The sequence below is a fragment of the Moschus berezovskii genome, chromosome 22 (assembly GCF_049115385.1).
Source record: "Moschus berezovskii isolate FMDL1 chromosome 22, NW_MosBer_1.0, whole genome shotgun sequence".
Lineage (NCBI taxonomy): Eukaryota > Metazoa > Chordata > Mammalia > Artiodactyla > Moschidae > Moschus > Moschus berezovskii.
The window spans coordinates 30,713,244-30,734,461 of record NC_142481.1 but is presented as its reverse complement, the minus strand read 5'-3'; positions in this window follow the sequence as shown (position 1 = coordinate 30,734,461).

Here is a 21,218-nt window from a genome sequence, read left to right as displayed (position 1 = left end):
TTCCATGGACAGAGAAGTCTGGTGGGCTACAGTCCGTGGGGTCACAAAGAGTCGGACACGACTGAGTGATTAACACACACACACACACACACACACACACACACACATCTCTTTAGAAAACCACCTTTCTTTCTTCAGTCCAGAGATTTTATTTGTCTCTCATCTCTGCTTAGTAAATCAGAGTTAAGACAGTGATTCATTTAGAGATTGAAGCATGACCTACATTTGACCGAATAAGAATCACACTAGTAATTTTTGCCTTCATTAGTTGTTAGAACATGAAGATTTCCTCAGAGCAGCTTGTTATTTGGAAGGATGTAAGTCTATAGGGGACAGAGCTTGTGGGTATGTGAGGAGTACTTGCCTAAGAATGAAGTCAACTAGAGAAAGACTAAGGAAAGTGTTGTGGTGACTTTTTTAAGTACCCATAACTATCAATAACACCTTTATACACCATAGGTAGATTAACCAAAAAATTCAAATGATAAATACTTCACACTAATACAGTGAATGCTACTTAAGTATTATTTGCATTTTATCTGGGACCTTCAGAGTCATCTTCTTATGCCTATTAATAGTGGGAGGTTTCTATACATAGCACAGACTCAAAAAGTGTTTGTAAGTCAACTATACGTCAGTAAATTGTTTTAAAAAAAAGCATTTGCTAGTCACATCATCAGCCATCACCTGTGGGCCTGCTGGAATGAAATACTGGTGTTGGCCTGGGGATATAGATAAATCACAGAGATCCCTTCAAGTATAGAGATAGGCATAAAGCAATGAGAGAAGGAGACCAAAGAGGACGAGATGGTTGGATGGCATCACTAACTCAATGGACATGAGTTTGAGCAAACTCTGGGAGATGGTGAAGGACAGGGAAGCCCAGGGTGCTGCAGTCCATGGGGTCAAGAAGAGTCAGACACGACTGAGCAACTAAACAACAATAGTCAATGCAATGTCACATGATAAGATCATGTGAAGTTTAGTCATAGTTGTTTGTTTATTTTAATGCAAAAAATAAAAAAGGAGAAATAATCTTTCTGTGGGAGGAGAAAGCAAGCTTCCTGGAGGAGACAAGAGAAACATTCCATGTTTCCGACAACGGAAAATGAAGCAAGAGTTCACAAGAGAGGAAAATGGGATTAGAGCTTTCCAGAAACAGAATCAGTTTGTTCTCTAGGCAAAGCATAACTAATAATGTGTTCAAGGAAGAGCAGGTTTTTCTGTAGCAGAAAAGCAAAGCGTGGACGGTGAGATTGGTCTGAAATGCATCTGAAAAGCATACTGAGATTCAGTGATAAATATGTTTATGCTGCACCAATCAATTTCACCCTGTGAAAAATAGGAAGCCCAAAAAAAGAAAAGTATTTTTTTAAAGAACCAAATTGCTCAGATTTAAATTTTGAAAGATGCATCTGGTTGTAAGAGGGGAGATTTGATGTTGCATGAGGCAAAAACAGAATAGAAATAGGGATGTAAAAACAAGTGTTACTATAATAGACCAAGAAAGAGATGGTAGGGCAGACCAAAGGCAGTTGTAATTGGAATGAGAAGAAGGGTACAAGAAGGAAAAAAAATGGTAAGAAAGGATGACACAATGCTCGATGAACAACTTGGGAGAGGTAATTTTACCTTTTCAACTTTTCTTGCAAATGTAGATCAGTGTGCCAGGAAGTAGAGGGGCTCTAGGTGAACTTGACCCAAATACCTGCACGTAGCAAATACTTCAGTGACAGGCATTTCACCGACATTTGGGGGATCCTACATCCATCTTAAGCAGAAGTTTTTCCTGCAGGCATTGGCCAGTGAGCTGGAGTTCTTTCACTGAAATAACGTACCCAGAGCTCATCTAACATCCAGGCTCCACCAAGGTTTTCAAAATGCAATGAACGTCATCCTCAGTCAACCTACACCTATTACGTGCAAAGTACTGTATCAGACCAGCCTCCTAAGCATTAGGGAGTTCTCACAACCATCCTGTGAAATGAGTGGTATCATAATCTCCACTTTCCAAACGAGAGAAATAAGTCTTAGAGTAAGTTCACATTCTGTTTTTTTGTTTGTTTGCTTGTTTGGTTTTCTTCTTCTATTTAAACCATCTTGCATGTATACATTAGACTCATTTTAAAAAATATCCTTCATATGTTTTCACACCCTTATATAATATTTGTAACAGGATTATTAGGCTTGTACTAAATTGGTATATAATCATTTACTTTGGAGGTATTTAAGTCATTCCTGTTTTTGTTGTGTTTTGTTTTTTTCCTAGTGTTGTAGATAATGCTGAGATAAACATTCTTATTTAATGCAAAAGAACAGATCTCTGATTATCCTCTGCAATGAATTCTTAGAAATAGATTTATTAACATGAACATGTCTTAGTCACAGTATCTTTCTCCAAATTTTGGAAAGGGTTTCTAAAAACAGCATTACAGTTAAGTGATAGTATAGATTATCATAGTTATAAAACTAGGTTTGGAGAAAGAGCTGTTTCATAAAAGAAGAACTGGTAATACAGTCAATTATATTTCTTACTAATTCAGTTGGCCTAGTCCCCCCATCATCAGTGACAGACTTTTATTTCCTTGGGCTCTAAAATCACTGCAGATGGTGACTGCAGCCATGAAATTAAAAGACACTTGCTCCTTGAAAGAAAAGCTATGACCAAACTAGACAGTATATTAAAAAGCAGAGACATTTCTTTGCAGACAAAGGTCCATCTAGACAAAGCTATGGTTTTGTCACTAGTCATGTATGGATATGAAAGTTGGACCATAAAGAAGGCAAAGCACAGAAAAATTGATGCTTTTAAACTGTGGTATTGGAGAAGACCCTTGAAAGTCACTTGGACTGCAAGGAGATCCAACCAGTCCATCCTAAAGGAAATCAATCCTAAATATTTATTGAAAGGACTAATGCTAATGCTAAAGCTCCAATACTTTGGCCACTTGATGCAAAGAGCCAACTCACTAGAAAAGACCCTGATACTGGCAAAGATTGAAGGTGGGAGGAGAAGGGGATAACAGAGAATGAGATGGTTGGATGGTAATACTGACTCAATGGACATGAGTTTGAGCAAGCTCAGGAGACAGTAAAGGACAGGGAAGCCTGGTGTGTTGCAGTCCAATGGGTTGCAAAGAGTTGGACTTGATTGAGTGACTCAACAACAAAGCACATTGCCACCTAATCATAAGGCTGTCTTAAAGTGAATCCTACTTGAGAAACAGAACAATGCAATGTCATAAATCATTTATTACTGATTTATCACTTATTCCCTTTTTCTTATGCTATGAATTTTTATTATTTCAATATATTTTATTTGTTGACAGTACATGTTTCAACTGTGAATGTTTGATAGTTTTGTAAACCATTTTTAGCAAGAAAATCACATAGCAATAGAAAGCCTCATGATGTTCTCTCCATAGCATGAGCTGCTTTCAAATTGTTATTTCTATTTCTTCATGAACAGATTATGTACTTAGAATGAGGTTAGATTTAAGGGATGATGATTTGTCTTTAAAATTATTTTCTTAAAAAGTCAAACTCACAGAAACAGAGAGTAGAAAAGTGATTGCCAGGGCTAACAGGTGGGAGATAGAAAGAGGAATTGGTAAACAGACACAAATTTTCAGTTATAAGACTAAGATCTGAGTCTGATGTGTAGCATAGTGACTACAGTTTATAACACTATATTGTATAATTGAAATTTGCTAAGAGGATAGAGCTTTAACATTATCACACATAAAATAAAGTAAATATGTAAGATGATGGATGTGTTAACTTGATGGGAGAATTCTTTCACAATGTGTAAGTATATCAAATCATCATGTTGGGAATCTTAAGTAGCTTATTTTATTTGTCAGTTCAGTTCAGTTCTGTTCAGCCGCTCAGTCGTGTCCGACTCTTTGTGATCCCATCAACCGCAGCACTCCAGGCCTCCCTGTCCATCACCAACTCCTGGAGTTTACCCAGACTCATGTCCATTGAGTCAGTGATGCCATCCAACTATCTCATCCTCTGCCGTCCCCTTCTCCTCCCGCCCTCAATCTTTCCCAACATCAGGGTCTTTTCAAATGAGTCAGCTCTTCACATCAGGTGACCAAAGTATTGGAGTTTCAGCTTCAACATCATTCCTTCCAATTAACACCCAGGTCTGATCTCCTTTAGGATGGACTGGTTGGATCTCCTTGCAGTCCAAGGGACTCTCAAGAGTCTTCTCCAACACCATAGTTCAAAAGCATCAATTATTTGGCACTCAAATTTCTTTTTAGTCCAACTCTCACATCCATATATGACTACTGGAAAAATCATAGCCTTGACTAGATGGACTTTTGTTGACAAAGTAAAGTCTTTGCTTTTTAATATGCTGTCTAGGTTGGTCATAACTTTCCTTCCAAGGAGTAGATGTCTTTTAATTTTATGGCTACAATCTCCATCTGCAGTGATTTTGGAGCCCAAAAAATAAAGTCTGACACTATTTCCACTGTTTGCCCATCTATTTCCCATGAGGTGATGGGACTGGATGCGACGATCTTAGTTTTCTGAATGTTGAGCTTTAAGCCAACTTTTTCACTCTCCTCTTCCACTTTCATCAAGAGGCTTTTTAGTTCTTCTTCACTTTCTGCCATAATTGTGGTGTCATCTGGATATCTGAGGTTATTGATATTTCTCCCGGCAATCTTGATTCCAGCTTGTACTTCCTTCAGCCCAGCGTTTCTCATGATGTACTCTGCATATAAGTTAAATAAGCAGGGTGACAATATACAGCCTTGATGTACTCCTTTTCCTATTTGGAATCAGTCTGTTGTTTCATGTCTGGTTCTAGCTGTTGCTTCTTGACCTGCATATAGGTTTCGCAAGAGGCAGGTCAGGTGGTCTGGTATCCCGATCTCTTTCAGAATTTTTCAAAGTTTATTGTGATCCACACAGTCAAAGGCTTTGGCATAGTCAATAAAGCAGAAATATAGATGTTTTTCTGGAACTCTCTTGCTTTTTCAATGATCCAGCCGATGTTGGCAATTTGATCTCTAGTTCCTCTGCCTTTTCTAACACCAGCTTGAACATCTGGAAGTTCCTGGTTCATGTATTGTTGAAGCCTGGCTTGGAGAATTTTGAGCATGACTTTACTAGCATGAGAGATGAATGCAACTGTGTGGTAGTCTGAGCATTCTTTGGCATTGCCTTTCTTTGGGATTGGAATCAAAACTGACCTTTTCCAGTCCTGTGGCCACTGCTGAGTTTTCCAAATATGCTGACATATTGCGTGCAGCACTTTCACAGCATCATCTTTTAGGATTTGAAATAGCTCAACTGGAATTCCTTCACCTCCAATAGCTTTGTTTGTAGTGATGCTTCCTAAGGCCCACTTGACTTCACATTCCAGGATGTCTGGCTCTAAGTGAGTGATCTCACCATCATGATTATCTGGGTCGTGAAGATCTTTTTTGTAGAGTTCTTCTGTGTATTCTTGCCACCTCTTCTTAATATCTTCTGCTTCTTTTTAAAACTGAAAAAATAAAAGTAAATATAAAATATTTTGTCAAATATGTTGTTGGGTGTATAATAAAGATCTTCAACAGATCTTAACATTTCCAGGATTCAAAATTCCCTTTATAACTATTCATCATCAGTTCACCTTGAAGTATTTTAATAAGGTTTCTATTGGGAATTATTAGAATTTACTGAAAAATTCGCAGAGATAGTACAGGCTGTTCATGTTATATCCTTCACCTAGTTTCTCTTAATTTTAATTGTATATACAACTATTTATCAAAACTAAGAAATTAACATTGATACAATACTGTTAATCGAACCATAGACTTTGAGTTTCGCTAGTTTTACCACTGGTCTTTTTCTGTTTCAGAATCCAGTTACTACAGAAGCTAAATACTACATTGCATTTAGGCTAGCTTCCCTGGTGGCTCAGAGGTTAAAGCGTCTGCCTCCAATGCGGGAGACCTGGGTTCCATCCCTGGGTCGGGAAGATCCCCTGGAGAAGGAAATGGTAACCCACTCCAGTATTCTTGCCTGGAGAATCTCATGGACGGAGAAGCCTGGTAGGCTACAGTCCACGGGGTCACAAAGAGTCAGACACAACTGAGTGACTTCACTCACTCACTTACTTGGCTTATCTGATTCATCGATCTGACTAGATTGTTATTACTTTAATTTGAAACGTGGCTGATGAAATCTCATCCTCCAGAGTAGCCATTTCTTCTCTTGTCTACTTCTCTGCTTGCCTTATTAGTATAATCTTCAATCAATATTCTCTTTTCAGGAATTTTAAAAGTCCACTTCTTTTAAATGGATTAATTTAGTCAAATCCAGATTAAGTAATCCATAAATCTAGAAGACTTCACAACATAACCACAGTAGAATAATTGCCAATCTTGTTAAGTTACAGAATTCTCAATTTTTCACAGAGTACATTGGACATTGTTTATGACTTGGTATCCTCTCAAAGACTGAGAAATTAACAGCACCAGGTTCAATCAATGTGTAAGTATCAGGAAATTGTTTTCTCTGTTTTGAATAAACAGATATAAATTCTATTTAAATGCAAGCATATCTTGGAGATATTTCAGGTTCAGTTGCAGACCCGCACAACAAAGCAAGTGTCACAGTAAAAGGAGTCATACAAATGTTGTTGGTTTCCCAGTGCTTATAAAAGTTAGGTTTGCACTACGCTGTTCATGTTTACACTATACTGTAGTGTAAGTGTGTAATAGCATTTTGTCTAAACTAATTATCATTTGAGCCTTCATTACATTGTAGTCAGAACAGCAAAGATCACTGATCACAAATCACTGTCACAAATATAATAATAGTGAAAAAGTTTGAAATATTGTGAGACTTGACAGTTTTACACAGACACAAAGTGAGCAAATGCTATTGGAAAAATGGTGCTGATAGACTTACTTAATGCAAGGTTGCCACAAACCTTTACTTTGTAAAAAGTGCAGTATCTGCAAAGCACAGTAAAGTGAAGCACAATAAAACAAGGTATGCCTGGATATGAATATTAAAATAGAGTCCCATGTTTTCTTCCCATCTTACCATAGATTTGCTTGACCTGCCAGATGAATTCTGCCCCCATAGGAGGCTTCCTGGCTTCCATAGGCTTTAAGGATGCTGGAAGGATTAACTGTGCCACTGAGGCTGGTGTGGCCCCCACCCATAGCCTTGCTTTCTAGTCCTCACAGCTCAGGAATGCATCCTTATTAAACCAGGCTCAGAAGCGCAATGTGTCTGCTTTGAGTCGCTGAAAATGTTCCTGGAATACGACATCTGCAGTGTTAGGGGGAGCACAACTTTGTTGTGTGGCATTTAAACTTTCAGCAGGATCACAGAACGTCTGTTATTTCAAGTTGGACTTGATTTTTTTTTTTAACTGCCAGACTTTCAGACCATACAATACCAGCTTTCTTCAAATGTAACTCTTAAGTTCCTTTTATGGTAAAGTTTAATACGGTGAACATATGGAAGGTCTGAACGTCTGCCAAATGTTTTAAAAGACAAGGTTATAAATACCCCGGCAGCGAGCTTTGTTCCTTAATGTATGGCTCTGTTACTCGGAGTCAACATGGAAGATAAATCAGAATAGAGCTGGCTTGGGCATTAACTTGATATTTCTGGCAAGTATTCATAGTATCTCATTTGAGAGAGAGAGAGAGTAGTGGTTGTTCTGAGGTAACATTAACAGAATGCAAAAAAAAAAAAAATTATAAAAAGCAAAGAGTGGAATTACAGCTTAACTAAAACATCTAAAATGTAAATACGCAGTCCAATATTTTCACTGGAAAATTGAAACATGAAGAGTCATCATGAAGCCCATGGGACTGGATATTACACTATTTGCCTGGTTCCTCTCGGTTTGGAACAGATACCTAATTCCCTGGATAATGGATCCCCCATCCCACCTCAAGCTCAGCTCTTCATTAATCCCCAGGGCTCTATTCTCAAGTGTCCCTCTGCCCAAATTTGATCTCATCCCCACCTGACTCAGCTCAGGACCCACCACAGTCATTTCTCTGATTCTGGTCTTTCCCTAGAAACGGGGATTTGCTGACCTGCCCTTGATCTCCCCAGTGTCTGACATGGTTAGTCCCATTTGTGGCTGGGCTAACAGTTAAAAGGGCCCTTACCAACTTCCACAACACAGGATGCACTATGTCAAGCCTGGGCCAAACACATCTTTGAGACGAAGCCTCTCGGGTGAATAAACCTCAGGATGGCATAAGGAAGGCTCTTAGCATAAACTTTTCAGGTCACTAGGATAATGTTGAATGATTCATGTCCTTTTCATGTAAGTGCACTTAGTATCCTGAATGACTAAATGTAGCTTCCAGTGAGTCCAGAAACAGCCAAGACTGAGCACATTTATGTGGCAGAATGTGATTAAGGACAGAAAGCTCAAAAAGGTATCAAGAGAACTTCACTATTTTTTCCACTTCCTGGTTGAGAGTCGTTTGTTCTTTTTTACATATCATCTAAGCCCGAATTTCCACATTTCTAAAATGGTAATCATAACAAACCTGACTTACTTAGAACATTAATATGAGCCTCACATGACATAGAGCCTGAAAAAGCTCAGAAGTGCCTAAAAAGTGCTCTCACTCTTTGTATATATGAGCTGAAGCTTTCTTGTGTAACAAAGAACCTTCAACTCACAGTGGATAACAAACGCAGTTTCATCTCTCACACATGATACATGTTGTCTGTAGGTGTCTTGCCACTCTGCTCCAAGTGTCTGCTTCACTCCAGGATCTAGGGTATCCCTGCACCCAGAACTGTTTGCTGGTAGTTGAGGGGGAAAAAAAAATGTAGAACCCTAGGGTGGTTCTTGAACCTTTGGCTGCAATGTAACATGGATCAAAGCTGATCATATTTCGTTAGCCAAAGCAAGTCATACTAAGTAACCTAACCCCAATTGGGTAGAAAAATATACTTATCTCATAGGAAAACAAAAAATCTGCCCAAACTCTTTTCCGCCTTACTTGTAGCCCTTGACCAGCTATTATGAAGTAGCCTAGAAAGAAAGGGTTCATCTGAAATTGAATAGATAGGGACGGAATAGAGGGTAAGTTTTAAGGAGACAGTTCGAGAGAGGAAAAAGACAATAAGGAATGAAAATAGAGTAAAAAAAAAAAGAGAGAGACTAAAATATCACACACAACACTTCTGTCCCATAATTTGTGAAGGAGATGTTGTAATTCATAGCGCAAGATTCAGGTCAGTTCAGTTCAATCCCTCAGTCATGTTCGACTCTTTGCGACCCCATGAATTGCAGCAGGCCAGGCCTCCCTGTCCATCACCAACTCCCGGAGTTCACTCAAACTCATGTCCATCGAGTCGGTGATGCCATCCAGCCATCTCATCCTCTGCCGTCCCCTTCTCTTCCTGCTCCCAATCCCTCCCAGCATCAGGGTCTTTTCCAATGAGTCAACTCTTCACATGAGGTGGCCAAAGTATTGGAGTTTCAGCTTTAGCATCAGATTAGAGGTGCATTTTTAGTGAAAACCAGGGTTCACACACCTGGTCTGTCAATGACTGTGACAACTTACATTAAACTCTGGGTTTCACTGATCCTTGGTTGTGTGGGTGTATGCTAAATCACTTCAGTTGCATCCAGTTCTTTACAACGCTATGGACAATAGCCTGCTAGGCTCCTCTTTCCATGGGTATTCTCCAGGCAAGAATACTGGAGTGGATTGCCGTGCCCTCATTCAGGGGATCTTCCAGACCCAGAGATCGAACCCACGTCTCTTATATCTCCTGCATTAGGCAGACTGGTTCTTTATCACTGGTGCCACCTGGGAAGCCCTACACCTTGGATACTTGGCTGTAAAATAAGAAGCAGGTAGCCAAGTGCATCTCATAAGTTTCGATGAGATAAGTAGATATGGAAGTGTAAATCATAGACCTATCAGGCAGAAATAAATGTTAAAGCAACATTTGGGGTTGGGGTGCAGTTTATTTGGTTTTGCTTATTCTAACAACAATCATGATAGAAAGACCCAGTAACAATCATTCTCTCCTCCCACCTACCCAGCCATCAGCCACCAAGTCTTCCAAACACATATCCAACCTATATCTCCCTATACAAATGATGTAAAAAATTGAGACCTCCATAAAGATAACAAAAGCATTTACTGAAAATAGCTGGCAGGTACCATAGTCCTGTTCATAATTACATAGATCTCATTGTGGACCATACTCAGTATATGCTCATTTCTTTCTGCAGACCATATGAGAGGAGGGAAACTCAGAAAACTGGCTGCACAAAGCTCAGGGATTTTTGGTTATAAGCAACGGAAACAGAAGCTAAGCTTAAACAAGAAAGCTTAACGCTTTCTTAAGTTTGAACCTTCCTTCCATAATCGGAAAGGTTGTAGGTATATATGAATTGAGTCACAGGAGATGAAAAGATGCTGTCACACTTATTATCATCTTCATTACCCTCACCATCCCTTCACAGTATTTTCCCCTCCCTCCTGTTCTTTCTTTCCCTACTCCTTCTTCAGCCTCCCTCCCCTCCCAGTTCCCTTCCTCTAATACTTTTCTCTGTATCTCCATTTCTATTTATCTATCAGTCTGATTCTCTATTGTTTCAGGTATGGTTTCTTCCTGGAGCTGGGAAAGTGGTTCCAGTTAGCAATGAACCCATATCCTTAAGTTTATAAGGCGGAAGGAAAAGTAGGTCTTTTATCCTCATCCGTTCCGCTCCGTCCCGTCGCTCAGTCGTGTCCGACTCTTTGCGACCCCATGGACTGTAGCCTACCAGGCTTCTCCGTCCATGGGATTCTCCAGGCAAGAATACTGGAGTGGGTTACCGTTTCCTTCTCCAGGGTTTATCATAGAGGGTCCTAATTTCATGAGAAGAATCTGTTTGAGTCCAATGGCCCCTTCTATCCAATTCTGTGGACAGGCAAACGACGTAAGACAACGTGCTAGCAGGAAGGAGCATGCAAGATTATCCCGCGAGAAACAAACGGGGTGCTCAGGCACAGCTCTCACTGGAACAGGACAGACACAACACCAGAACCCCCCTGAGGGCACCTATTGTAGGTAGCTGTCATTGCTACAGTACTCCCTATGACCAGCAAGGATGTCTACACCTAATAGTCTTTAATGACTTCAGAGCAGCAACTGTCTACCTTGCCTACACTTATCAATTAATATGAGCTTCCCACCCCAAATCCCCAGGCTTTGAGAAACCCCAAATGACAGTCTATCCCCACAAAGTTAGGAGAAGCCCATGATACACTTGGCACTGCTATCTGATGATCCCTACAGAGCATTACTCCTGAAACTAATAAAAAATATCACTTTTTTTTTTCATTTCTCTTCTGCAATTCACTGGAATTACAGAAACAACTATTACAATTTTCTATCTACATTAAAAAATTAAATGCAAAATGAGTTAGGTTAGAGTGCAAGTGCTATGGTGAGAAAGTTATTTTTAAAATGCATCAGTGGCTCCCACACAGTGGGACCTTAATAAATGTTTAATAATGGCTATATTCGTTTACTTCCTATAATTGTTTCTGCCATTAAAATGCACTTCTACCTTCTAGAGGAAAATGACAAGTGAGAAGGGTTAAGATTTGGAAACAATATGCCATTAAGATGATATAAAGGACATTTTTTTTTCCCCAGCCAGAACCAATAGCTCAGGGGTTTGCACTTTTTACTTTCTTATTTAATCACACATAGATTGTGTATGTAGAGACTGCAGGATTCATCTTGTGGCATCCAGCACTATTTTATTCCTCTCTCTCTTTAAGTGTTGTGATTTTGGAATAATCTGTGAGCAAACAAGTTCACCAAGCATTTTCAGAATGCCCCCAGCAAACAAATAAAGGTATCTAGTGATGTGGGCAATGCAGAGATGAAAGTGCTGAGAGTTCCTGTGAGATGGGAAGGAAAGATTTTTGTTGAATATAAAATATGTTATAAAATCGTCTGATATAATTATGTGTGTGCTGGTTTTATAAAGCCTGACATTCATACAACATAACAGAAATCATGTTTTTTGAGGCACACTAGCAAGCATCCATTCAAATGAATTAATGCTCCATTCTAAACTTAATCACTTGGTAAGAACAACAAATTCTTACAGTGTATTAGATAATCCATTAAATTCCTCATTCCAAAATAGCTAATGTGTCATTGTTTTGTACTAACCTGCAGAAACAAGTAGTCGGCTGGCTTGTTCCTATCTTTCTTTTGTTCCTATTTTTTTAAAATAGCAACATAACTGACATTTTGAAAAACAACAAGTGCTAGGAATTATAAATAACCAAAGAACTAAGAAAAACTGTGGAGCTATTTCACATCTTATCAAGCATTATTTACTACCACCCATCCCTTCAGTTGTTTTTTCCACTAAACACGGATGTGTGATGTACCCTTCTGTTTCATTTTACGTTATTGCAATCCCTAGAGTAACACATTCCCCTCTTTACTGGCAATTAAACTTTCTGAGCTACTATTCACAAGATATGAAATCGAACTTGATCTTCCAATAGGGAAGATCCTGTATTTGAAATGTTTGATGTGTTTAAAGAACCATAAATAGTTCTTTGGGCTTCCCTGGTGACTCCGTGGTAAAGAATATGCCTGCCAGTTCAGGAGACATAGGCTCAATGTCTCAATTGGGAAGATTCCCTGGAGAAGGAAATGACAACCCACTCCAATGTTCTTGGCTGGAGAATCCCACGGACAGAAGGCTACAGTCCATGGGGTCACAAAAGAGTCGGACGTGACCTAGTGACTAAACAACAACAAATAGTTCTTTATATTTGGTTACATAGATATATCCTATGGGAAAACCCAAATGAACTTTTTAACCATCCAATATATGTAGGTATTGAAGACAAGAATGATGGACAGCAGCTGGTGTCGGGGTTTTCCACATCATTTCATAATGTTAGCTATGAGTAAGCAACAGAGGATTCTAAGCATAGATGTAATCCAGTACGTTTCTTAGAAATATCACTCCGGTGATTAGACGATGGACAAGATGGATTAGACAAGATCACTTAGGGCATAGAAAGAATGAATATAGGAAGATAAGTAGGGAGAAATTTTGGAAAAAACCAAACCAGACAGTAGTGGAGCAGACAGGGGATTTGAAATCCATCAAGGAGCAAACACTATTGGACTTATGGGACAATGGAGCATGGGGCTGGGAGATTCATGTATGCTAAAGAAACAATTGGGTAGATAGATAGGATCTGGAATTACTTGTTTTCTCATCTCTTATCAGAAACTCTTAAAAGGTGGTATGATCCCTGAGAAAATATATTCATGTGGAAGTTAAGAGAAGCCCACTGAAACCACACTGTTCATGGGAAACCAGGCCACCAAAATTCTTATTAATGGCAAAAGATGGGACCTGGTTATAAGCTTAAAAAATAAAGCAAATAAAAAAAAATAAAAAGCATTTATTATTCAAGAAATGTTTGATTATTGGCCCAAATAGAACTACCACTTTAGACTGAGGGGTGTGGAAGTTACCTGTATATTACACTTACAGTCAAAAAGGCAGAACTTAATTTTGAGCAATAGTTATGAGGCTTATAGCGAAAACTTTATGTGATATAACTGTTAAAGTACATTACATGGGTTTACATGTTTAATTCTTACAACAATTGTTTGATACAGGTATTATTATTAGCTTTACTGGATCAATCCTGGGTGTTCATTGGAAGGACTGATGCTAAAGCTGAAATTCCAGTACTTTGGCCACCTCATGTGACGAGTTGACTCACTGGAAAAGACTCTGATGCTGGGAAGGATTGGGGGCGGGAGAAGGGGATGACGGAGCATGAGATGGCTGGATGGCATCACTGACTCGATGGACATGAGTTTGAGTGAACTCCGGGAGTTGGTGATGGACAGGGAGGCCTGGTGTGCTGTGATTCATGGGGTCGCAAAGAGTCGGACACAACTAAGCGACTAAACTGAACTGAACTGAACTGATGGGGTTGTAAAGAGTTGGACATGACTGAGTGGCTTTCACATTCACATTAGGGATAAAACCAATGAATCGCACATAAAAAATCTTACATCAAAAAAATGGTTGTGAAGGGAGAATTTATCATTGTAAACTCAGACTTAATGTATGACTAAACACGAGTAGCTAACCTTACAGATGTGAGGTCAGAGGGAAAACAAAGTGATAAAAGGTGTATGTAGATTTTATTTCTACTTCAAATTCTAGTTTGAAAACAGTGATCCAAGAATTTGGCACCTTGGGTTTTTGACATGAGAAATTAAGAAATTATTGCAAAATACTCTTTAAAATCATTTTTATTTATCATTTTTCTTTCAAATAGTAAATTCTTTTGGAGAAGGAAATGGCAACCCACTCCAGTACCCTTGCCTGGAAAATCCTATGGACAGAGGATCCTGGTAGGCTACAGTCCATGGGGTCTCAAAGAGTCGGACATGACTGAACGGCTTCACTTTTACTTTTCACTCTCATGCATTGGAGAAAGAAATGGCAAGCCACTCCAGTGTTCTTGCCTGGAGAATCCCAGGGACAGGGGAGCATGGTGGGCTGCTGTCTATGGGGTCGCACAGGGTCGGACATGACTGAAGCGACTTAGCAGCAGCAGCAGCAATAAATTATTTATGAAAGAGTTTCTTGTTATTAATATTTATAAAAATTGATAAATGGTTCTTTAGATTATAAACATCATATAGAGAAGTTGGGAGGACTAAATGCTATATTATTTGAATAAGTTTTCATGAAGTTCTTTGAATAAGTTCTCATTAAGTTCTTACGTATCTATTTTTTTTTTAAGAATTTTATTAAAAAAGCACAAATGCAAAGAAATGAACAGAGGAAAATTTATGCGTCGAACCTGGACTGGTCACTTATGATAATATACATGCTACAATTCCATTCTCTCCAATCATTCCACCTTCACCCTCTCCCACAGAGTCCCAAAGACTGTTCTAAATGCCTATGTTTCTTTTGCAGTCTCTTATACAGGGTTCAGGTTACCATTTTTCTAAATTCCATATATATGCGTTAATATACGGTATTGATGTTCTTCTTTCTGGCTTACTTCACTCTGTATAATTGGCTCCAATTTCATCCACCTCATTAAAACTGATTCAAATGCATTCTTTTTGATGGCTGAGAAATACTCCATTGTGTATATGTACCAAAGCTTTCTTATCCATTCATCTGCAGATGGACATCTAGGTTGCTTCCATGTCCTGGCTATTATAAACAGTGCTGCAATGAACATTGGAGTACATGTGTCTCTTTCAATTCTGGTTTCCTCAGTGTGTATGCCCAGGAGTGCGATTGCTGGATCATATGGCAGTTCTATTTCCAGTTTTCTGAGGAATCTCCACACTGTTCTCCATAGTGGCTGTACTAGTTTGCATTCCCACCAACAGTGTAAGAGGGTTCCCTTCTCTCCACACCCTCTCCAGCACTTATTGCATGTAGACTTTTGGATAGCAGCCATTCTGACTGGTGTGAAATGGTATCTCATTGTGGTTTTGATTTGCATTTCTCTGATGATGAGGGATGTTGAGCATTTTTTCATGTGTTTATTAGCCATCTTTATGTCTTCTTTGGAGAAATGTCTGTTTAGTTCTTTGGCCCATTTTTTGATTGGGTCACTTAGTTTTCTGGAATTGAGCTGCAGGAGCTGCTTGTATAATTTGGAGATTAATCCTTTATCAGTTGCTTCATTTGCTATTATTTTCTCCCATTCTGAAGGCTGTCTTTTCACCTTGCTTAGAGTTTCCTTTGCTGTGCAGAAGCTTTTGATTTTAATTAGGTCCCATTTGTTTATTTTTGCTTTTATTTCCAATATTCTGGGAGGTGGGTCTTGGAGGATCCTGCTGTGATTTATGTCGGAGAGTGTTTTGCCTACGTTCTCCTCTAGGAGTTTTATAGTTTCTAGTCTTACATTTAGATCTTTAATCCATTTTGAGTTTATTTTGGTGTATGGTGTTAGGAAGTGTTCTAGTTTCATTCTTTTACAAGTGGCTGACCAGTTTTCCCAGCACCACTTGTTAAAGAAACTGTCTTTTCTCCATTTTATATTCTTGCCTCCTTTGTCGAAGATAAGGTGTCCATAGGAGCGTGGGTTTATCTCTGGGCTTTCTATTTTGTTCCATTGTTCTATATTTCTGTCTTTATGCCAGTACCATACTGTCTTGATGACTGTGGCTTTGTAATAGAGCCTGAAGTCCGGCAGGTTAATTCCCCCAGTTCCATTCTTCTTCCTCAAGATTGCTTTGGCTATTCGAGGTTTTTTGTATTTCCATACAAATTGTGAGATTATTTGTTCTAGTTCTGTGAAAAATATTGTTGGTAGCTTGATAGGGATTGCATTGAATGTATAAATTACTTTGGGTAATATACTCATTTTTACAATATTTATTCTTCCAATCCACGAACACGGTATATTTCTCCATCTATTCGTGTCCTCTTTGGTTACTTTCACTAGTGTTTTATAGTTTTCTATGTACAAGTCTTTTGTTTCCTTAGGTAGATATATTCCTAAGTATTTAATTGTTTTCATTGCAACAGTGAATGGAATAGTTTCCTTAATTTCTCTTTCTATTTTCTCATTATTAGTGTATAGGAATGCAAGGGATTTCTGTGTGTTGATTTTATATCCTGCAACGTTACTGTAATCATTGATTAGCTCTAGTAGTTTTCTGGTAGAGTCTTTAGGGTTTTCCGTGTAGAGGATCATGTCATCAGCGAACAGTGAAAGCTTTACTTCTTCTTTTCCAATTTGTATTCCTTTTATGTCTTTTTCTGTGCTGATTGCTGTGGCCAAAACTTCCAGAACTATGTTGAATAGTAGTGGTGAGAGTGGGCACCCTTGTCTTGTTCCTGACTTTAGGGGAAATGCTTTCAGTTTTTCACCATTGAGGATAATGTTTGCTGTGGGTTTGTCATATATAGCTTTTATTATGTTGAGGTATGTCCCTTCAATTCCCACTTTCTGGAGAGTTTTTATCAAAAATGGATGTTGAATTTTGTCGAAGGCTTTCTCTGCATCTATTGAGATAATCATATGATTTTTATTTTTCAGTTTGTTAATGTGGTGTATTACGTTGATTGATTTGCGTATATTGAAGAATCCTTGCATTCCTGGGATAAAGCCCACTTGGTCATGATGTATGATCTTCTTAATGTGTTGTTGGATTCTGATTGCTAGAATTTTGTTAAGGATTTTTGCATCTATGTTCATCAGTGATATTGGCCTATAGTTTTCTTTTTTTGTGGGGTCTTTACCAGGTTTTGGGATTAGGGTGATGGTGGCCTCATAGAATGAGTTTGGAAGTTTCCCTTCCTCAGCTATTTTCTGGAAGAGTTTGAGTAGAATAGGTGTTAGCTCTTCTCTAAATTTTTGGTAGAATTCAGCTGTGAAGCCATCTGGACCTGGGCTTTTGTTTGCTGGGAGATTTTTGATTACAGTTTCAATTTCCGTGCTTGTGATGGGTTTGTTCAGATTTTCTATTTCTTCCTGGTTCAGTTTTGGAAAGTTGTACTTTTCTAGGAATTTGTCCATTTCTTCCAGGTTATTCATTTTATTGCCATATAATTCCTGACAGTATTCTCTAATAATCCTTTGTATTTCTGTGTTGTCAGTTGTGATCTCTCCATTTTCATTTCTAATTTTATTGATTTGGTTCTTCTCCCTTTGTTTCTTGATGAGTCTGGCTAGTGGTTTGTCAATTTTATTCACCTTCTCAAAGAACCAGCTTTTGGCTTTGTTGATTTTTGCTATGGTCTCTTTTGTTTCTTTTGCATTTATCTCTGCCCTAATTTTTATGATTTCTTTCCTTCTACTGACCCTGGGGTTCTTCATTTCTTCCTTTTCTAGTTGCTTTAGATGTAGAGTTAGGTTATTTAGTTGACTTTTTTCTTGTTTCTTGAGGTATGCCTGTATTGTTATGAACTTCCCCCTTAGCACTGCTTTTACAGTGTCCCAGAGGTTTTGGGTTGTTGTGTTTTCATTTTCATTCATTTCTATGCATATTTTGATGTCTCTTTTGATTTCTTCTATGATTAGTTCATTATTCAGCAGCGTGTTGTTCAGTCTCCATATGTTGGCATTTTTAACAGTTATTCTCCTGTAATTGAGATCTAATCTTACTGCATTGTGGTCAGAAAAGATGCTTGGAATGATTTCAATTTTTTTGAATTTACCAAGGCTAGATTTATGTCCCAGGATGTGATCTATCCTGGAAAAGGTTCCGTGTGCGCTTGAGAAAAAGGTGAAATTCATTGTTTGGGGGTGAAATGTCCTATAGATATCTATTAGGTCTAACTCTTCTATTATATCATTTAAAGATTGTGTTTCCTTGTTAATTTTCTGTTTAGTTGATCTATCCATAGATGTAAGTGGGGTGTTAAAATCTCCCACTATTATTGTGTTATTGTTAATTTCCCCTTTCATACTTGTTAGTAATTGTCTTACATATTGCGGTGCTCCTATGTTAGGTGCATAAATATTTATAATTGTTATATCTTCTTCTTGGATTGATCCTTTGATCATTATGTAGTTTCCTTCTTTGTCTCGTTTCACAGCCTTTGTTTTAAAGTCTATTTTATCTGATATGAGTATTGCTACTCCTGCTTTCTTTTGGTCTCTATTTGCATGGACTATCTTTTTCCAGCCCTTCACTTTCAGTCTGTATGCGTCCCTCGTTTTGAGGTGGGTCTCTTGCAGACAACATATATGGGGGTTTTGTTTTTGTATCCATTCAGCCAGCCTTTGTCTTTTGGTTGGGGCATTCAACCCATTTACATTTAAGGTAATTATTGATAAGTAGGATCCCGTAGCCATTTTCTTTATTGCTTTGGGTTCAAGTTTATACACTCTTTCTGTGATTCCTGTCTATAGAAGATCCTTTAGCATTTGTTGGAGAGCTGGTTTGGTGATGCTGAATTCCCTCAGCTTTTGCTTGTCTGTAAAGCTTTTGATTTCTCCTTTATATTTGAATGAGATCCTTGCTGGGTATAGTAATCTGGGCTGTAGGTTATTTTCTTTCATCACTTTAAGTATATCTTGCCACTCCCTTCTGGCCTGAAGAGTCTCTGTTGAAAGATCAGCTGTTATCCTTATGGGAATCCCCTTGAGTGTTATTTGCTGCTTTTCCCTTGCTGCTTTTAATATTTGTTCTTTGTGTTTGATCTTTGTTAATTTGATTAATATGTGTCTTGGAGTATTTCGCCTTAGGTTTATCCTGTTGGGGACTCTCTGGATTTCTTGGACTTGGGTGATTATTTCTTTCCCTATTTTAGGGAAGCTTTCAACTATTATCTCCTCAAGTATTCTTTCATGGTCTTTCTTTTTGTCTTCTTCTTCTGGGACTCCTATGATTCGAATGTTGGAGCGTTTAACATTGTCCCAGAGGTCTCTAATATTGTCCTCATTTCTTTTAATTTGTTTTTCTTTTTTCCTCTCTGTTTCATTTATTTCTACAATGCTATCTTCTAGTTCGCTTATCCTGTCTTCTGCCTCTGTTATTCTACTGTTTGTTCCCTCCAGAGTGTTTCTGATCTCATCTATTGCATTATTCATTGTATATTGACTCTTTTTTATTTCCTCTAAGTCCTTATTAAATCTTTCTTCCATCTTCTCAATCCTTTTCTCCAGGTTATTTATCTGTAACTCCATTTTACTTTCAAGATTTTGAATCATTTTCACCATCAAAATTCGAAATTCTTTATCAGGTAGATTCCCTATATCTTCTTCTTTTGTTTGTGTTGGTGGGCAATTATCTTGTTCCTTTACTTGCTGGGTATTTCTCTGCCTCTTCATCTTGCTTATACTGCTTTGCTTGGGGTGTCCTTTCCCTCTTCTTGCAGTTTGTGGAGTTCTCTTTATTATGTAGTTTCTTCGCTGTGTATGGGGTTGGACAGGTGACTTGTCCGGGTTCCCTGGTTAGGGAAGCATGTGTCAGTGTGAGTTCTTACGTATCTAGATTTTATATCTATAATATATGTGATCATTGAAAGTTAACAGTTTACGAAAACCATACTAAAGAGCATAGAAAAGTCAAGAGACAAAAGGGTGAAGATTCTATATTTTTTAAATTTATTTTTAATTGGAGGATGATTGCTTTACAATATTATGTCCGCTTCTGCCACACAACAAAGTGAACCAGCCATAAGTATACATGTGCCCTCTCCCTCTGGAAGCTCCACCCCACCCTCCACCCCGTCCCACTCCTCTAGGTTGTCACAGAGCACCTTGTTGAGCTCCCTGTGTTATACAGCAACTTATTGCTCAGTTGCCAAGTTGTGTCCCACTCTTTGAGACCCTATGGACTGTGGCCCACCAGGCTCCTCTGTCCATGGGATTTTCCAGGAAAGAATACTGGAGTGAGTTGCCATTTCCACCTCCAGAACTTCCCATTAGCTATCTATTTTACATATGATAATGTATATGTTTCAATGCTACTCTCTCAACTAGTAACCCTCTCCTTCCCCACTGTGTCCAAAGTCATTTTTCTATGTGTGTCTCTGTTCTAGACCTGCAAATAGGTACCATTTTTATAGATTCCATAAATATGTGTTATGTTTTTCCTCTTTCTGACTTATTTGTGTAACAGGTTCTAGGTTCATCCACCTCACTATAATTGACTCAAATGCATTCCTTTTTATGACTGAGTGTTGGACTGTGAAGAAAGCTGATCGCCGAAGAATTGATGCTTTTGAACTGTGGTGCTGGAGAAGACTCTTGAGAGTCCCTTGTACTGCAAGGAGATCCAACCAGTCCATTCTAAAGGAGATCAATCCTGGGTGTACATTGGAAGGACTGATGCTAAAGCTGAAACTGCAATACTTTGGCCACCTCATACGACGAGTTGACTCACTGGAAAAGACTGTGATGCTGGGAGGGATTGGGGGCGGGAGGAGAAGGGGACGACAGAGAATGAGATGGCTGGATGGCATCACCACCGGCTCGATGGACATGAGTTTGAGTGAACTCCGGGAGTTGGTGATGGACAGGGAGGCCTGGTGTGCTGTGATTCATGGGGTCGCGGAAAGTCGGACACAACTGAGCGACTGAACTGAACTGATGAAACTGCATTTGCTAACACGGCTAGCCGTTTGTGAAACTCCCCATGCCTATGTTCATTTCACACTGCCCTGATTATATCTAGCACTCTGTTACTGTGAACCAAAATTTAGCCTCAGGATCCTTCTCAATATA